The sequence below is a fragment of the Thalassophryne amazonica genome, chromosome 8 (assembly GCF_902500255.1).
Source record: "Thalassophryne amazonica chromosome 8, fThaAma1.1, whole genome shotgun sequence".
Classification (NCBI taxonomy): Eukaryota; Metazoa; Chordata; class Actinopteri; order Batrachoidiformes; family Batrachoididae; genus Thalassophryne; species Thalassophryne amazonica.
In genome coordinates, this window is record NC_047110.1 from 73,972,262 (window position 1) to 73,990,524 (window position 18,263).

An 18,263-nucleotide genomic window follows, 5' to 3' on the forward strand; every position below is an offset into this window, starting at 1 on the left:
TCAACTATCTGTTATCTGTGTGATGTGGGAGTGAAACCAGCCACAAGACTGAAAGAATATGTGTCTTAGCTGACTTGTTAAAGGATTCTACATTTATTATTGTCTGAATTATATTCTTTTATACTTCATTTACTCATTCAATCATAATAATTATGTACCCATTCATATATGCTGCATTTAAGCTAAATGATTGCTCAGCCACAGTGATGAACTAAAGGTTGTTTCAGGACTCTCTTGACATCGAAATTTAACTGCTTACTCCCTTCTTTTTGTGAAAGAAACGAGCATGTTTCACAGGAAACCGTAACTCACAAGCAACCGTTCACCCCTCCCTTCCCCAAATGCAATGTACCCTAATGCTACGTTGTATTGTTTATGATTTTTTTTCTTTCCTAATAAAAGAGCAAGCGCCGGGGGGCGGCGGAGAGGAGCAGGGAAAGCAAGGTTGGTCTTAGGTTTGTACGCTCTCTCTGAAGCTTCTCCCCTTTGCGCAAAGCTCACAAAAGAGATCTCTGTCTAATGTTGTCTCTTTTATGTGATTGTGCTTTGAGAAACTGTGTTTTGCAGGATACGATCTCAGGCACAGTTTAAGTGCCAGGTCCAGTTCGGGCAACGGACCTGACATTTTCCTGGTGCCCAACGTGGGGCGTCGACACATCCTCCCTCCGTAACCAGAAGACGACGCGCCGCAACCCCGTTAGACGGAGGAAAAGACCACCACTTCAAACGTGGCCGGCGTTTTAGACTGAAGTCGACTTGTGGCTCGGAGGAGGGATTGACGACGCTCTACGAAGCCACTAGAATCACAATTTTGACGTAAGTAAGGAGTCTTTTGTGTGGGATTGTGGACTTTAAGTTAATCACTGCAGTGTAACTAAAACACAGGAAGACCGTTCAACACAGTTAACACTTGACCTGGAGGGCAATTCTAAGACTATTATTTACGTCAAAGAGAGACAACTGTGACAACGTGTAGGATTGTTTTTTTTCTCTCCAAATGATTTCACAAATTGTAATTGGATATTTTAAAAAGTACTGAAAACCCAAGTTTATCTAAAGGGGTAATGCATGATGAATGAATGGAATGTATGACTGGGAATGATCGTAAGCGAATTCCTGTAACTCCGGTTGCAGTCTAGCTTGCGTGACATTCCATATGCACAAAAACTCAACAGCGACCACAAGGAAGCAGAGGCAAGGTCGACCCGCCCAATCTAAGGATTTGGTAGAAGCTTGGTTGGCACCTCGCGGACGCGCCAGAGTCATTAAAGGGGTCTTGAAATACCACTGATTTAGATGGCCCTAGGCCTAACCCCCTCAGTGGTCTAAAATGGGAAACACACAGGGTACATTAAAACTCGAGGGCGACCCCAAATATATGGAAAGGGTCTCCCCGGGATCCACACAGTACTGTAAAGACTGGAAAAAAAATATGGTTTCACAAATAAACTTGTCAAAAGGTCAAATTGTCAAAAGGTTGTAAGTGACGTCACACTTCAAGTAGCCAAAAAGACAGGAAAAAGTAAGTTAAAAAAGGAGGAAGAATTGAAAGTAGCGAAGAGATGGTTAGATGAGGCACAGAAGAGACAGAAAGCAATCAATGACAGGAACTGACAACTGCAGTTAAAATCACTGAGAGGTCGAGTTGGATCCACCTAAGTCACTGTAAGCTGGTAAAACTCCTGGACAACCCAGAGGAAAAAGCATCCAGCCCAGAGGAAAAGATCATCTTGGGTGCATCTATCCCACTACAAAGACAAAGACCAAAGGTTGAGGCAAATATCAGAGTCCTGAAGCAGACGAGTAACCAGCTGTGACCAAGAAGAGGCCTGTCAACTCAGACCAAGATCAGAAGCAGACGTACTACAAGCTTGAAATAAGAGCACTGAAACTGACGTGACCAGACCAGGAGACAGAAGCAGACGAAACTGCATCTTTGAAAACAGGAGACAAGACGATCCTGTTCTAATACTGTGCACCTGTGTTTAAAAGAAACATCAAGAACAGGGCACAGGACAGAGTACATGACACATTATCTTAAGTCCACTTGCAACATGCCTTACACATACTGATAATAGTACAGATTTATTCACTACAACTGAAGGGAAATAACAGGAAAAAAAAAAAGGTTCCAGATTCCCTCAGTCCCTTGCTGAACAGAACTGAGACTGTGGACTGTCACCTTCAGCCCCTAAGCCCAGACAAACGGCACCTTTTGAACTGTCACTAAAGATGACGCCTGTACCAGTCAACATGAAGGACGAAGAGCTCCTGCTGAGGAGAGACGTAAGACGACGTTAGACGACGTAAGGGAGAAATCCGAGAGGTTCATAGCAGAAAGAAATGCTCTTGTTTTTGTTGTTGTATGATAATGTTGTTTCTGTTAGCAGGGGTAATATATTTACTTCATCATTTCCGGTTACAAGGGACAGCTAGACAAAGCGAAGCGTTCGCAAAAATCAATAAAAGATACATACCTAAACAGATGCTAGCACTACTCGATGAGATAAAAAACGATACCACAGACAATCCATTACAGCAAAACCCATGGTACAATTATGCAACAATCGTAGCTCAATCAGTTAATGAGACAGACTGTTATGTCTGTTCATACATCCCAATATCCAGCACACAACCAACTTTATGGGCACGACCATTTAGTTATGGAGTCACTGACTGTATTGTTCAAGCTATGTACGTAACAATGACTGGTGAGGATCACGTATATATGTCCAAAGCATACAGCGGATGGAATGGATCTCATTGGGGGAAAATTTATGACCCGTGTAGTCAATTAGTAACCTTGACTAGGATTAAGGCATCTGCACTTGTGGCCAAAACTGTTATAATACCCCACGGAATTAAATTTCCAATTTGTTATTATCAGGAAGGGAATGTATCAGTGGGACGGTTGACTGCTAAGAGATGTGTAGAGACTCGCCTAAATGTTGGAGAGTGTATTCAAGTTAACACAACCAAATCTGAAACCCTATATTGTGGAAAGTGGGCTCAGGACAGACCCTCTTGTCCAACAGATCACAATTGCTTTAGGATAGCAAAATTATGGTTACCGGCCCGGAACGGAACATGGCCAGTGGATGACATGTTCTGGGTTTGTGGTACACGCTTGTACCTGAATCTCCCACCGGGATGGGATGGAATTTGCACCCCTACCCAGGTGTCAGATCACACCTTTGTCGTCGCGGCCGAGCCCAAAAGGCCAGAAAGGGTGAGACGGAATTTAGACGACGTGGAGATTCACCAGGTAAAACACATCTGGCAGAGCGATGATGTGCCCGAGGAGTTTAAGATCTGGAAAGATTGGGAGAGGGGTGGTCTGTCCGTGTTGCCTTGGTTGGGTATTCCAAACTTACAGTTTCGATTAGAAACAGTAAATTATCGATTGGCTGTATTCCTAAACGCATTTCTCGTAGTCAACAAAGCCCAAAACAAAATGTTGACCGAAATCCGTACGATGGTTCTCCAAAATCGATTAGTGTCAGATTTGTTAACAGCAGCACAAGGCGGAGTATGTGGAATGATAAATGCCACGTGCTGTACATATATATCTGATGAGATAAATTCCTGAGTTTCAGGAAACAGCAGCTCGATGGAGCCTGTGGGGGTGGTTTACCTCTGGCTCCTGGTGGCAAATATTGCTAAAATTCTTTACACCGGTTCTGATTTTGATTGGAGTTTTGATTGTTTTCTCCTGCTGTGCCATACCCTGTATTAAGGCAATGGTTACCAGGCTGGCAACCAAGCTCTTTGTGCAATTACAATTGGCTCACACACCAACCTATACACTTTTGAACCTTGAGGAGCCCCAGGAAGGATGTGATAATGTGGACTAAGGACAAGACACTTATGATGATAATTGACAGTGTAAAGTAATGAAGTTATGAGTGAAAATGTGTAAACAAGTGCTCATGATGGATGAGTGAAATTATGCTGAATTATTGTCATACACTGTAAATACATTTATTTTTACACTAGCTAACTACAAATAAATGCTAAAAGAGGAGGGAAATGATGGGGATTTTATGAGTTGTTACCATTTATTTAATTCATCATTGCCTGCTTACATGATATTCAATGTAATCAAAAGTAGTCTGAGTTAAGTTTCTGCTTCTTGTGAAATGAACTGTATCAACTATCTGTTATCTGTGTGATGTGGGAGTGAAACCAGCCACAAGACTGAAAGAATATGTGTCTTAGCTGACTTGTTAAAGGATTCTACATTTATTATTGTCTGAATTATATTCTTTTATACTTCATTTACTCATTCAATCATAATAATTATGTACCCATTCATATATGCTGCATTTAAGCTAAATGATTGCTCAGCCACAGTGATGAACTAAAGGTTGTTTCAGGACTCTGTTGACATCGAAACTTAACTGCTTACTCCCTTCTTTCTGTGAAAGAAACGAGCATGTTTCACAGGAAACCGTAACTCACAAGCAACCGTTCACCCCTCCCTTCCCCAAACGCAATGTACCCTAATGCTACGTTGTATTGTTTATGATTTTTTTTCTTTCCTAATAAAAGAGCAAGCGCCGGGGGGCGGCGGAGAGGAGCAGGGAAAGCAAGGTTGGTCTTAGGTTTGTACGCTCTCTCCGAAGCTTCTCCCCTTTGCGCAAAGCTCACAAAAGAGATCTCTGTCTAATGTTGTCTCTTTTATGTGATTGTGCTTTGAGAAACTGTGTTTTGCAGGATACGATCTCAGGCACAGTTTAAGTGCCAGGTCCAGTTCGGGCAACGGACCTGACAAAATGTCAGTGAACCTATTCAATACTTTTTCCCTCTGTCATTTCACATTATTACACATAACTTAATTTCTGTACTTATTTGTTGTGGTTTCTTTGCATGTATGAATTACTTGGGTTGTTAATGACATCTGGTGAAAATTTCATGTCAACAGCACCTTTCACTGATTAACATCACTTTGAGCAGGTGAGATGAGTTCATCAGTGAAATCATCTGCTGGACCCAGTGGCTGAAAGGAAAACCTGAACCCTCCCAGCCCTTTCTGGAATAGTTTGGACACCACTGGGACAGGGCAATACATTGACAGAGCCACTGCTTATCAGAAAAAAAGGTTGCTCCATTTCCATTTCTGCCAAAACAACTGAACCTCAGCTTGTATTACAAAATATACTCAACAAAAATATAAACGCAACACTTTTGGTTTTGCTCCCATTTTGTATGAGATGCACTCAAAGATCTAAAACTTTTTCCACATACACAATATCACCATTTCTCTCAAATATTGTTCACAAACCAGTCTAAATCTGTGATAGTGAGCACTTCTCCTTTGCTGAGATAATCCATCCCACCTCACAGGTGTGCCATATCAAGATGCTGATTAGACATCATGATTAGTGCACAGGTGTGCCTTAGACTGCCCACAATAAAAGGCCACTCTGAAAGGTGCAGTTTTATCACACAGCACAATGCCACAGATGTCGCAACATTTGAGGGAGTGTGCAATTGGCATGCTGACAGCAGGAATGTCAACCAGAGCTGTTGCTCGTGTATTGAATGTTCATTTCTCTACCATAAGCCGTCTCCAAAGTCGTTTCAGAGAATTTGGCAGTACATCCAACCAGCCTCACAACCGCAGACCACGTGTAACCACACCAGCCCAGGACCTCCACATCCAGCATGTTCACCTCCAAGATCGTCTGAGACCAGCCACTCGGACAGCTGCTGAAACAATTGGTTTGCATAACCAAAGAATTTCTGCACAAACTGTCAGAAACCGTCTCAGGGAAGCTCATCTGCATGCTCGTCGTCCTCATCGGGGTCTCGACCTGACTCCAGTTCGTCGTCGTAACCAACTTGAGTGGGCAAATTCTCACATTCGCTGGCATTTGGCACGTTGGAGAGATGTTCTCTTCACGGATGATGCGAAGGAGATGTGTTGCACTGCATGAGGCAAATGGTGGTCACACCAGATACTGACTGGTATCCCCCCCAATAAAACAAAACTGCACCTTTCAGAGTGGCCTTTTATTGTGGGCAGTCTAAGGCACACCTGTGCACTAATCATGGTGTCTAATCAGCATCTTGATATGGCACACCTGTGAGGTGGGATGGATTATCTCAGCAAAGGAGAAGTGCTCACTATCACAGATTTAGACTGGTTTGTGAACAATATTTGAGAGAAATGGTGATATTGTGTATGTGGAAAACGTTTTAGATCTTTGAGTTCATCTCATACAAAATGGGAGCAAAACCAAAAGTGTTGCGTTTATATTTTTGTTGAGTATACATTACAAAATGTATTTTGTAATGTATTTTATGTAATGTATTCTCATTACAAAATAAACTCCCACAGATTGGCAGGTGCCTTAGTACTGAGGATGCAAGCAGCTGGAAAGGGCCAAGACAACATCCATGTTTCAGCTGGCTGTAACAGCTGGATGGTTACTTTTGAGAGAGTAGGGGATGGACCAACTGTCTGCCTGGAAGATTGTCATCTAGGATCCAAAACAAGTCCAAACTGTGGTGGATGTGGCAACATGCAACACCAATGCATGCTCCCAGACCTGAAACCTGACCTGATTCTTACCACGGCCATCCCGCTGTTACCCTGCGTTCCTTATTTTGGCACACAGATCTCACACAGATGTGCAAAGTGTAATACCGGCTTGACACAACACTGAAGCCCAATGCCAAAACTCTCCCTTCATGAAGGGAAGGGATAAAGTGATAGGGAAAGGGACAGTATTGGGATTGGGCCTAACTGTACTCATGCTACTTTAAAACACCCACCCTGTAGAGTGTTTGGGCCTGCCACAAAGGCAAACCACACTTTTATGGGTTGCTAAAAGAACCCTTGTAGTGTAGCTACTAAGAGCCATGGGAAAAGTGACATTAAACAGGTTGTTCTACAACTCTGCCAGGTAAGCTGCTCGGTGTATGTATGCACTCCCACATTCCTTAGATGTGACGTCCCACAACAGTGAGAAACATTTTCTGTCAAGTCATGGTAGTGAAAGAGGTGAAGAAAACAGAATGACGCAACCAGCTGTGTCTGCAGCGTGAGCATTACACAGGAGCTGTGAGAGGAACTACTGAAGGTGAACACAGTGTGCAAGAGAACCTACGACACTGTGAAATAGACCCAGCGTTCATAAAGAAATCCAGTATCAAGTGTCTGCTCAGGTGTGTATGTGTGCTTGTTTATGTGTGTGGAAGTGTGCACGGAGCCGACTGTTGGCTCTTGTCAAATGTGATATGTCTCCACTGTGAGGCCTGCTTCAGCTTTGATTCATTGTTCATCTAGCACCACAATCTTTTAAGATTTGATACAAACCTGCCCTCCACAGCGAGAGGGAGGAGGCAGAGCGAGAGATGAAGGGGGTTGATATATATATATATATATATATATATATATATATATATATATATATATATATATATATATATATATATATATATATATATATATATATATATATATATATATATGTTTGCTTGCCTCTACTGGTGGTTGGCTCTCACTGCGGTATTGTATCACTTCCTGTTCCGGAGCACAGCGGTGTTTTTCTGTATCTGTTAGCTGTTTAACAGTTAGATTGATCTAGTTATCTAGATTACGATTTGTTTCCCAGTGTAATCTTCACGTGCCTTAACTAAAGCACACCTTCTGCTGAATCACCTCTAAATTATTTACACATTATTCACTTTGCGTGTTTTTAGGAATCCGCTAGCTTAGCGCAGCTACTAGCTCTTAGCCGATTTAGCATGGCGGCTTCTCCTGTCTCTCCCGCACTTTTCTGCTCTGGGTGTGAAATGTTTAGTTATTCCTTGGCCTCCTTTAGCAGTAACGGTACTTGTAATAAGTGTAGCTTATTCGTAGCTTTGGAGGCCAGGCTGGGCGAATTGGAGACTCGGCTCCGCACCGTGGAAAATTCTACAGCTAGCCAGGCCCCTGTAGTCGGTGCGGACCAAGGTAGCTTAGCCGCCGTTAGTTTCCCTCTGGCAGATCCCGAGCAGCCGGGAAAGCAGGCCGACTGGGTGACTGTGAGGAGGAAGCGTAGCCCTAAACAGAAGCCCCGTGTACACCGCCAACCCGTTCACATCTCTAACCGTTTTTCCCCACTCGACGACACACCCGCCGAGGATCAAACTCTGGTTATTGGCGACTCTGTTTTGCGAAATGTGAAGTTAGCAACACCAGCAACCATAGTCAATTGTCTTCCGGGGGCCAGAGCAGGCGACATTGAAGGAAATTTGAAACTGCTGGCTAAGGCTAAGCGTAAATTTGGTAAGATTGTAATTCACGTCGGCAGTAATGACACCCGGTTATGCCAATCGGAGGTCACTAAAATTAACATTAAATCGGTGTGTAACTTTGCAAAAACAATGTCGGACTCTGTAGTTTTCTCTGGGCCCCTCCCCAATCGGACCGGGAGTGACATGTTTAGCCGCATGTTCTCCTTGAATTGCTGGCTGTCTGAGTGGTGTCCAAAAAATGAGGTGGGCTTCATAGATAATTGGCAAAGCTTCTGGGGAAAACCTGGTCTTGTTAGGAGAGACGGCATCCATCCCACTTTGGATGGAGCAGCTCTCATTTCTAGAAATCTGGCCAATTTTCTTAAATCCTCCAAACCGTGACTATCCAGGGTTGGGACCAGGAAGCAGAGTTGTAGTCTTACACACCTCTCTGCAGCTTCTCTCCCCCTGCCATCCCCTCATTACCCCATCCCCGTAGAGATGGTGCCTGCTCCCAGACTACCAATAACCAGCAAAAATCTATTTAAGCATAAAAATTCAAAAAGAAAAAATAATATAGCACCTTCAACTGCACCACAGACTAAAACAGTTAAATGTGGTCTATTAAACATTAGGTCTCTCTCTTCTAAGTCCCTGTTGGTAAATGATATAATAATTGATCAACATATTGATTTATTCTGCCTTACAGAAACCTGGTTACAGCAGGATGAATATGTTAGTTTAAATGAGTCAACACCCCCGAGTCACACTAACTGTCAGAATGCTAGTAGCACGGGCCGGGGCGGAGGATTAGCAGCAATCTTCCATTCCAGCTTATTAATTAATCAAAAACCCAGACAGAGCTTTAATTCATTTGAAAGCTTGACTCTTAGTCTTGTCCATCCAAATTGGAAGTCCCAAAAACCAGTTTTATTTGTTATTATCTATCGTCCACCTGGTCGTTACTGTGAGTTTCTCTGTGAATTTTCAGACCTTTTGTCTGACTTAGTGCTTAGCTCAGATAAGATAATTATAGTGGGCGATTTTAACATCCACACAGATGCTGAGAATGACAGCCTCAACACTGCATTTAATCTATTATTAGACTCTATTGGCTTTGCTCAAAAAGTAAATGAGTCCACCCACCACTTTAATCATATCTTAGATCTTGTTCTGACTTATGGTATGGAAATAGAAGACTTAACAGTATTCCCTGAAAACTCCCTTCTGTCTGATCATTTCTTAATAACATTTACATTTACTCTGATGGACTACCCAGCAGTGGGGAATAAGTTTCATTACACTAGAAGTCTTTCAGAAAGCGCTGTAACTAGGTTTAAGGATATGATTCCATCTTTATGTTCTCTAATGCCATATACCAACACAGTGCAGAGTAGCTACCTAAACTCTGTAAGTGAGATAGAGTATCTCGTCAATAGTTTTACATCCTCATTGAAGACAACTTTGGATGCTGTAGCTCCTCTAAAAAAGAGAGCTTTAAATCAGAAGTGCCTGACTCCGTGGTATAACTCACAAACTCGTAGCTTAAAGCAGATAACCCGTAAGTTGGAGAGGAAATGGCGTCTCACTAATTTAGAAGATCTTCACTTAGCCTGGAAAAAGAGTCTGTTACTCTATAAAAAAGCCCTCCGTAAAGCTAGGACATCTTTCTACTCATCACTAATTGAAGAAAATAAGAACAACCCCAGGTTTCTTTTCAGCACTGTAGCCAGGCTGACAAAGAGTCAGAGCTCTATTGAGCTGAGTATTCCATTAACTTTAACTAGTAATGACTTCATGACTTTCTTTGCTAACAAAATTTTAACTATTAGAGAAAAAATTACTCATAACCATCCCAAAGACGTATCGTTATCTTTGGCTGCTTTCAGTGATGCCGGTATTTGGTTAGACTCTTTCTCTCTGATTGTTCTGTCTGAGTTATTTTCATTAGTTACTTTATCCAAACCATCAACATGTTTATTAGACCCCATTCCTACCAGGCTGCTCAAGGAAGCCCTACCATTATTTAATGCTTCGATCTGAAATATGATCAATCTATCTTTGTTAGTTGGCTATGTACCACAGGCTTTTAAGGTGGCAGTAATTAAACCATTACTTAAAAAGCCATCACTTGACCCAGCTATCTTAGCTAATTATAGGCCAATCCCCAACCTTCCTTTTCTCTCAAAAATTCTTGAAAGGGTAGTTGTAAAACAGCTAACTGATCATCTGCAGAGGAATGGTCTATTTGAAGAGTTTCAGTCAGGTTTTAGAATTCATCATAGTACAGAAACAGCATTAGTGAAGGTTACAAATGATCTTCTTATGGCCTCGGACAGTGGACTCATCTCTGTGCTTGTTCTGTTAGACCTCAGTGCTGCTTTTGATACTGTTGACCATAAAATTTTATTACAGAGATTAGAGCATGCCATAGGTATTAAAGGCACTGCGCTGCGGTGGTTTGAATCATATTTGTCTAATAGATTATAATTTGTTCATGTAAATGGGGAATCTTCTTCACAGACTAAAGTTAATTATGGAGTTCCACAAGGTTCTGTGCTAGGACCAATTTTATTCACTTTATACATGCTTCCCTTAGGCAGTATTATTAGACGGTATTGCTTAAATTTTCATTGTTACGCAGATGATACCCAGCTTTATCTATCCATGAAGCCAGAGGACACACACCAATTAGCTAAACTGCAGGATTGACTTACAGACATAAAGACATGGATGACCTCTAATTTCCTGCTTTTAAACTCAGATAAAACTGAAGTTATTGTACTTAGCCCCACAAATCTTAGAAACATGGTGTCTAACCAGATCCTTACTCTGAATGGCATTACCCTGACCTCTAGTAATACTGTGAGAAATCTTGGAGTCATTTTTGATCAGGATATGTCATTCAAAGCGCATATTAAACAAATATGTAGGACTGCTTTTTTGCATTTACGCAATATCTCTAAAATCAGAAAGGTCTTGTCTCAGCGTGATGCTGAAAAACTAATTCATGCATTTATTTCCTCTAGGCTGGACTATTGTAATTCATTATTATCAGGTTGTCCTAAAAGTTCCCTAAAAAGCCTTCAGTTAATTCAAAATGCTGCAGCTAGAGTACTGACGGGGACTAGAAGGAGAGAGCATATCTCACCCATATTGGCCTCTCTTCATTGGCTTCCTGTTAATTCTAGAATAGAATTTAAAATTCTTCTTCTTACTTATAAAGTTTTGAATAATCAGGTCCCATCTTATCTTAGGGACCTCGTAGTACCATATCACCCCAATAGAGCGCTTCGCTCTCAGACTGCAGGCTTACTTGTAGTTCCTAGGGTTTGTAAGAGTAGAATGGGAGGCAGAGCCTTCAGCTTTTCCTGTGGAACCAGCTCCCAATTCAGATCAGGGAGACAGACACCCTCTCTACTTTTAAGATTAGGCTTAAAACTTTCCTTTTTGCTAAAGCTTATAGTTAGGGCTGGATCAGGTGACCCTGAACCATCCCTTAGTTATGCTGCTATAGACGTAGACTGCTGGGGGGTTCCCATGATGCACTGTTTCTTTCTCTTTTTGCTCTGTATGCACCACTCTGCATTTAATCATTAGTGATCGATCTCTGCTCCCCTCCACAGCATGTCTTTTTCCTGGTTCTCTCCCTCAGCCCCAACCAGTCCCAGCAGAAGACTGCCCCTCCCTGAGCCTGGTTCTGCTGGAGGTTTCTTCCTGTTAAAAGGGAGTTTTTCCTTCCCACTGTAGCCAAGTGCTTGCTCACAGGGGGTCGTTTTGACCGTTGGGGTTTTACATAATTATTGTATGGCCTTGCCTTACAATATAAAGCGCCTTGGGGCAACTGTTTGTTGTGATTTGGCGCTATATAAAAAAATTGATTGATTGATTGATTGATTGATTGATTGATTGATATATATACACACACACACAATTGCAGTTCATGGCCTTTGTTCTTTTACCTAACACAAACAATGAGCACACATGCATGGACTCATACACCAAATATTATAAATGGTTAAATAGCCACTCAATAACACTGACTCAGATCATCCTTCATGCCACACGCACGCTTTCAAACCTGTAGTTTATATTCTTTCTGTCCACCTGTCTGTCTCTCTTTCGCTGTCTAAGATGGATTAGTCAGCTATGCCAGTTTATTGACTCAGTTTACCCGCCATAGTGTTTTAGTGTGAGCTACAAGTTCACAACTACAGAATGATTAAACTCATTTTGGAATCTTTATATACTTCACAAATTTATGTCAACACTTTGTGAAAAAAACTGACATTCATAAGGTCAGGTCTTGCACGTGATGGAACCACCTTGGATCCTGAATGGCAATCACCCAGGCAGACAATCAATCTACTTCCACCTTTAAAATAACCATCCATATGGTGCAGCCACGTGAAATGTGGGCATCCCCTTGGCCTTCTCCAGCCGCTGCGGTCATTCACAATGAGATATCTTACAGATGGATCATGCCCAGAGAAACATACCACATTGGCAAAATATCGTGGCTGATGTTTGTGGTAGTGATACCGTTAAAAAAATCCAACTTGGTCATCTGCCTCATCTGCCATGAGGACTCCTAGAACCATGGGTGCCACCATTTTGAATGAGCACATGATGTACCATGCCATCTGTTTCATCCGCCATGAGGACCCAGTTGCGACGATGTCACTTCCAGTTTGCTTCAGGTTTGTTTCCTCGTAAGATCAGTGTTCGCCTCATCCACCTTAAGGACCCCTAGAACCGAATGTCACATGATGTGATCTAAAACAGTGTTGGGGAACAATTGATTTGGTCGCGGCAAAAAAAGTAACAAGATTTGGTTGCAGAACATCATTTTCAGTTTGCTTCTGCGTAAAATCAGTCGCTGGTGTTGCTAAGCACATTGCTAAAACCTCACAGACACAGTGCCCAGATGTGTGACCAAGTGAATAGACCAAAAACACGCCTCGGATTTCAAAGTAGTGGGTAGTGCCCAAACTCTTTAAATTTAAACAAAAACAAAAAATAAATGAATAAAATTAAGCTGTCTTTTAATACCTAGTGGTGCTGTGACATGTTTTGTTTGTATGTACTGTTTTAACTTTACTGTATGTGTTTTGTATGCTTAAAATGGTGGTGGTTGGGGCTGAAGGGTTTTAGCCATGCTAATGCTTCCCAGAACCATTTTACTGAAAAAAGCCTGAAGGTCCTAAATGACAAGGTGAAATGGTGAGGAGCTTCGCTCATTAATGTCAGCAAGATAAAACATATTATTGATTGTTGGAAATTACACTGATCATTTAATAAATCTATCGATCTTGAGAATACAAAAGTTTCTGTTCTTAATATTCTACTTAGCAATGATATTTTCATGAATACCTTTAATAAACCCATATGTATGTACCATTAAAGCCTACAATAGTTCATCATTAACAAATTGTGTCAGTCTATTTAAAGTACCTTCATCTCAAGAACTTCATACACCCAAGCAATTTTGTACTATAGTGTATCACATAAAATCGACACAATATATTTACATCAACCGATGTTCAGTACAAGACTTTGCCTTAGTTATATTAGTCCTCATCTAACTTTCTCTAAGAAATCCTGTGTTTAACATGAAGTCATTCCTGTTTGTACCCCAGGATTCTTCAGAGACCTCATACCAAAGACCGTTTCTCATAAACTTTGCTAGCCTTAGGGTAGGTACAGTAAGACAGAAAGCATCAGAACCCTAAAAACTTGGACGTTCATTCTCCACGAAAAATATTGCCAAACACCTCTTTCCCGTAACCTCGTTATTCAATGATCTCTTCTCAAATGATGAGAACCCAGAGACATAAATGTCACTACTAAGTTTAGTGAAAGCCACCACCTACAGATACACTTCTGAAGGCTGAGTCCAGAAAGTCATTGGCAACCTGGATCTTAGTCTTATCCAGGACAATCACAAATCCAGACACTCTGATTCTTCACTCGAATCCAGTGCATTTCAAATGACACCTCATTTAGCATAAAATGTGATGCCTTCCTTTTGAATGCAGAGACCAAAACAATGTTTTGATACAAAGGTGATGTAAAGGTTTGAAACATTTGAGAACTGTGTTTTAAATTTGCCCTCACTCATTTGCAGGACAGAAGACACTTTGGGTGCCATCCCCAGCCACATGTTCTATCTAATTTCTGGTTGTACTTTCCTATTCTTTTAAATATATTATCCCATATTTGCCCATGTCATGTGCATGATGGTTCTCCCCATAGTGACTAGTGTAATTGTTAGCTGATGCTAGGGCAGGTACCACATCCAACAGGTAGCAGAAACAACTATTGGATATTACATAAGCAAAGTAAAGTAATTTGTTTTCAATTGATCTGGTGCATCAAAGTTAACCATCAATTCACAGTCATGACCTGCTCATAATTTGGTGAGTTAAAGATGATAACATTGACTGGTTTTGAGTTACAGCTTACACAACTTGGCTGGGATGGACTTGCTGCAAAATCTCTTTGCAGTTAACAGTGCAGGGAATACTAATATCGTTGTTAAACTAGGGTTGCCTGAAAAGTTCTGCTTGCAGTGAAATTATTTAAATAACAACAAGATATTGAAATGAAATTAATATGACAGTAATCCATTATTTATTGACTATCGCTTCACCAAATGGTTTTGCCTGCAGTGTCAGACATGAGCAGAATCACCTTCAACATATCAAAGTTGTTGTTGGCAGTTTCCTCGCTTGCGAGGATAGTGGGAAAGCCTTTTTTCTTTTTTTTTTTTAGTTTCTTTTCTACAAGCCCTCTGGTGGCTGAAAAGTCCGATGCGGGATGCGCAAGACCTGTTACACTTGGGGCAAATGAACACTTGAGTAGGCTGGGCTTGTGCTGCTGCCCGCTCTTTCTGTCTTTGACGCTTCTGGCGTGAGGCCTCAGTTCTTTCTGCCTCAAACTTCAGGCTGGCGGATTTGATGCTGGAACGCCAGCTGAGTTTATCTGTAGCTAGATGCTGCCATGGCTGATGCTGAATGCCTGCAAGGGAGAGCTGTTTCTTCAGCTGGTCCTTATAGCGCTTTTTGGGGGCCCCTTGGTTTCGTCTCCCTTCCTTGAGCTCGCCAAAGAGAATTAATTTCGGCATGCGTGTATCATCCATCCTGGCTACGGGACCTGCCCAACGAAGCTGTTGTTTGAGTATAATAGACTCCATGCTGGGCAATTTGGCTCTGGTAAGGATGTCCTCATTTGAGACGTAGTCCTGCCACTTGATCCCGAAGATGTTTCGGAGACAACGCTGATGAAAACGTTCCAGTAATCTGATCTGCTGGCGATACAGAACCCAGGTTTCAGCTCCATACAGGAGGGTAGGGACCACAATGGCTCTGTAGACCTGCACTTTTGTGGAAAGGCGCAGTGCATGATTCTGCCAGACTTTCTTTGAGAGTCGACCAAAAGAACTGCTGGCCTTGGCAAGGCGACTGTCTAGGTCCTTGGCAACAGATGCGTCGTTTGAGATAACACTAATGAGATACGTGAAGTGCTCTACTGCATTCAGGCTGGTACCTTCGATGTTGATTTGGGGTGGGGTATATGCTGTATGGGGGACCGGTTGATATAGCACTTCTGTCTTTCTCAGCCTGATGGTGAGGCCGAAGGCTCTTGCTGCTTCAGCAAAACAGTTGACAATGTGCTGCAAGGCTTGCTCCGTATGGGCGACGAGGGCGCAGTCATCTGCGAAGAGCAGCTCCATGATTAGCTGTTCTGTGATCTTAGTGTGGGACAGAAGGCGCCACAATTTAAACAGACTTACGTCGGTTCTGAAGCGGATATAGATGCCGTCTGTCAAGTCTTCTTTGGCCTCACAAAGCATCATGCTGAAGAAGATGGAGAACAGAGTGGGTGCGAGGATGCAACCTTGTTTGACGCCATTTGAGATGGGGAAGCTGCCGGACAGAGTCCCGTTGTACTTCACTTGTCCCATCTGGCCTTCATGCAGCTGGCGGATGATGGTGAGGAGCTTTGGAGGGCAGCCAAGGCATGCAAGAATCTTCCACAAACCCTCACGACTGACCGTGTCAAAATATATCAAAACATATCAAAACATATCAAAGTAGTTGGTAAAAATATGGCAACGTACATAAACATGCATTTGAAACAACATGCTGCTATTAAATTCATCCCTGGTGAAGGGTTGTATACCTGTAGACTTTTATCAGTGAATAAGTACTGTCTATGGTGTTGATGTCAGTACAGTCAGGAGGTTGGCAAGGCATTTGAAGTGTGAAAATTCAACCACAATGAGTCTGCATGATCAACCATCAAGTGCGGGTGCAACGCCATAGTCCTCACAGAATTTTAGGAACATAGCAACACTGTCAACTCTGACCGATATGTGGACACTTTGCAAAAGTTCTGCTCAAGCTTGAAGCAGGTTTATCTGGGAAAACATGTAATCTTCAGCATGACGATGTTTATTCACACACAAGGATGCATTGCAGTGGCTCAGATTTTACAAGATCTTACCACACTTGCTGTACCGTCAGGACCTTGTGCCATATCACTTTTTCCTTTTTCCAAAGCTGAAAGAACACCTGCAGGGGCACCGTTACAGTCGTGATTCTGAGGTGCAAGCAGCTGTTCATTGCTGGCCCAGCGAGAAGACATCTGATTTCTTCACCAACGGGATGCAAAAACGTATATGGCACTGGCGTAAGTGTGTGGAAAGAGAAGGTGACTACTGGAAAAGTAATGATACTGCCTGATATAGAACACGCCAAGCTTAAAGCAGATGTGCGTTTCAGGTGAGTATGTTGATTGTTATTGAAATAATTGCATCGAGAGTAGAACCTTTCTGTCAATCCTCATATGAGACAGGTAATAACACACTTATAATTTTGTTTCCTCTTCATCACACACCTTTGTGCATAATGTGCTGAGCCTACATGAATAAAAACAGCAGGTGCGGTTGGATACGTCACAACGAAGTGCACATGCAGGATCCTGTGTGACAATGTTATTAAAAGTATCCAAAGTCATTCAACAGCATCAAGTATTTTCTATCATTCTCATTAACAGGGCTCACATGACCATAATACATTGCTGCAGCAGACATATGGCCTCGGACCTTGGAAATCAGCAACAGGACAGAGGTACAAAAAGTGCAGACAAACTAATAGACACGCACCATGTTTGGGGAAATCCTCCTGATAACTCCACAATTCAGATCAGCCGGCTTCCTGTGTTGTCCCTCATAAAGCACTGTTCCACCTTCAATCTCTCTTTAGCTCTCTCTTCTCCCCTGCCCTCCAAATTGCTCTCCCCATGTCAGTCTCTGATGCCGCAGCAACCCTGACGTTTAAGCATTCTAGGCGAGTGCAGACACACTCCAAAACTTCTTAATGGGCAGGCTAAAAATAGTCCAGGCTGGATCTGACTGGGGTGATTCATGCGGCTGTGAGTCATTCAACTGTGCTGCAGCGTGAGGAGAGCAAAGGAATGGAGCAAAGGAGAGAAAGAGAGTACAGGCGTGCATGCTTGGTGAGATATCAAACCCACTGACAGCTTCAAGCATTTCCATCACATATGAAAAATGGGCATTATTGTTCTCGTCACATCGAGGTCCTCCAAGACCTCCAGCAACTGAAGGGGGAATTCATTGTTACATCATTGAAATTCCAAAAACGCAGAATATTTAACATTATTTTGTCTTCAGTAACAAGTTAATGTGTTACTGCGAAGGTGTGGATGGGAGAGTTTGGTCTTTAAACTAGAGGGCAATGAGATCTCTGCAGACTGGAGCCAGCAGTTTAACAGTGCTTTTGCTGAAAATGAATGGCCCCTGGTAATGTTCGAACATCATTAGAAAGACAAAAACAGATCATACTTGCATCATTATCCCCTCCATTACAGCGGGTAAACATTTACTATTAACCCCCAGAAACAGTCCAGGAGCCTGCAAAACATCTGAGTGGGATTGGTTGGACATGTTCAAATATTTTACATTTTTAGAAACAATGCCAGGGTGCCAAAAGGCCGGAATACAAGTGTTTTTG

General features: G+C 42.2%; 1 protein-coding gene across 6 annotated transcripts in view; it reads right to left on the bottom strand.

The window, feature by feature from the left end:
* Positions 1 to 18,263, bottom strand: part of shank3a (SH3 and multiple ankyrin repeat domains 3a) — a 624,660-nt gene that overhangs the window by 165,567 nt on the left and 440,830 nt on the right. The gene's annotated exons all lie outside the window — the stretch shown is intronic.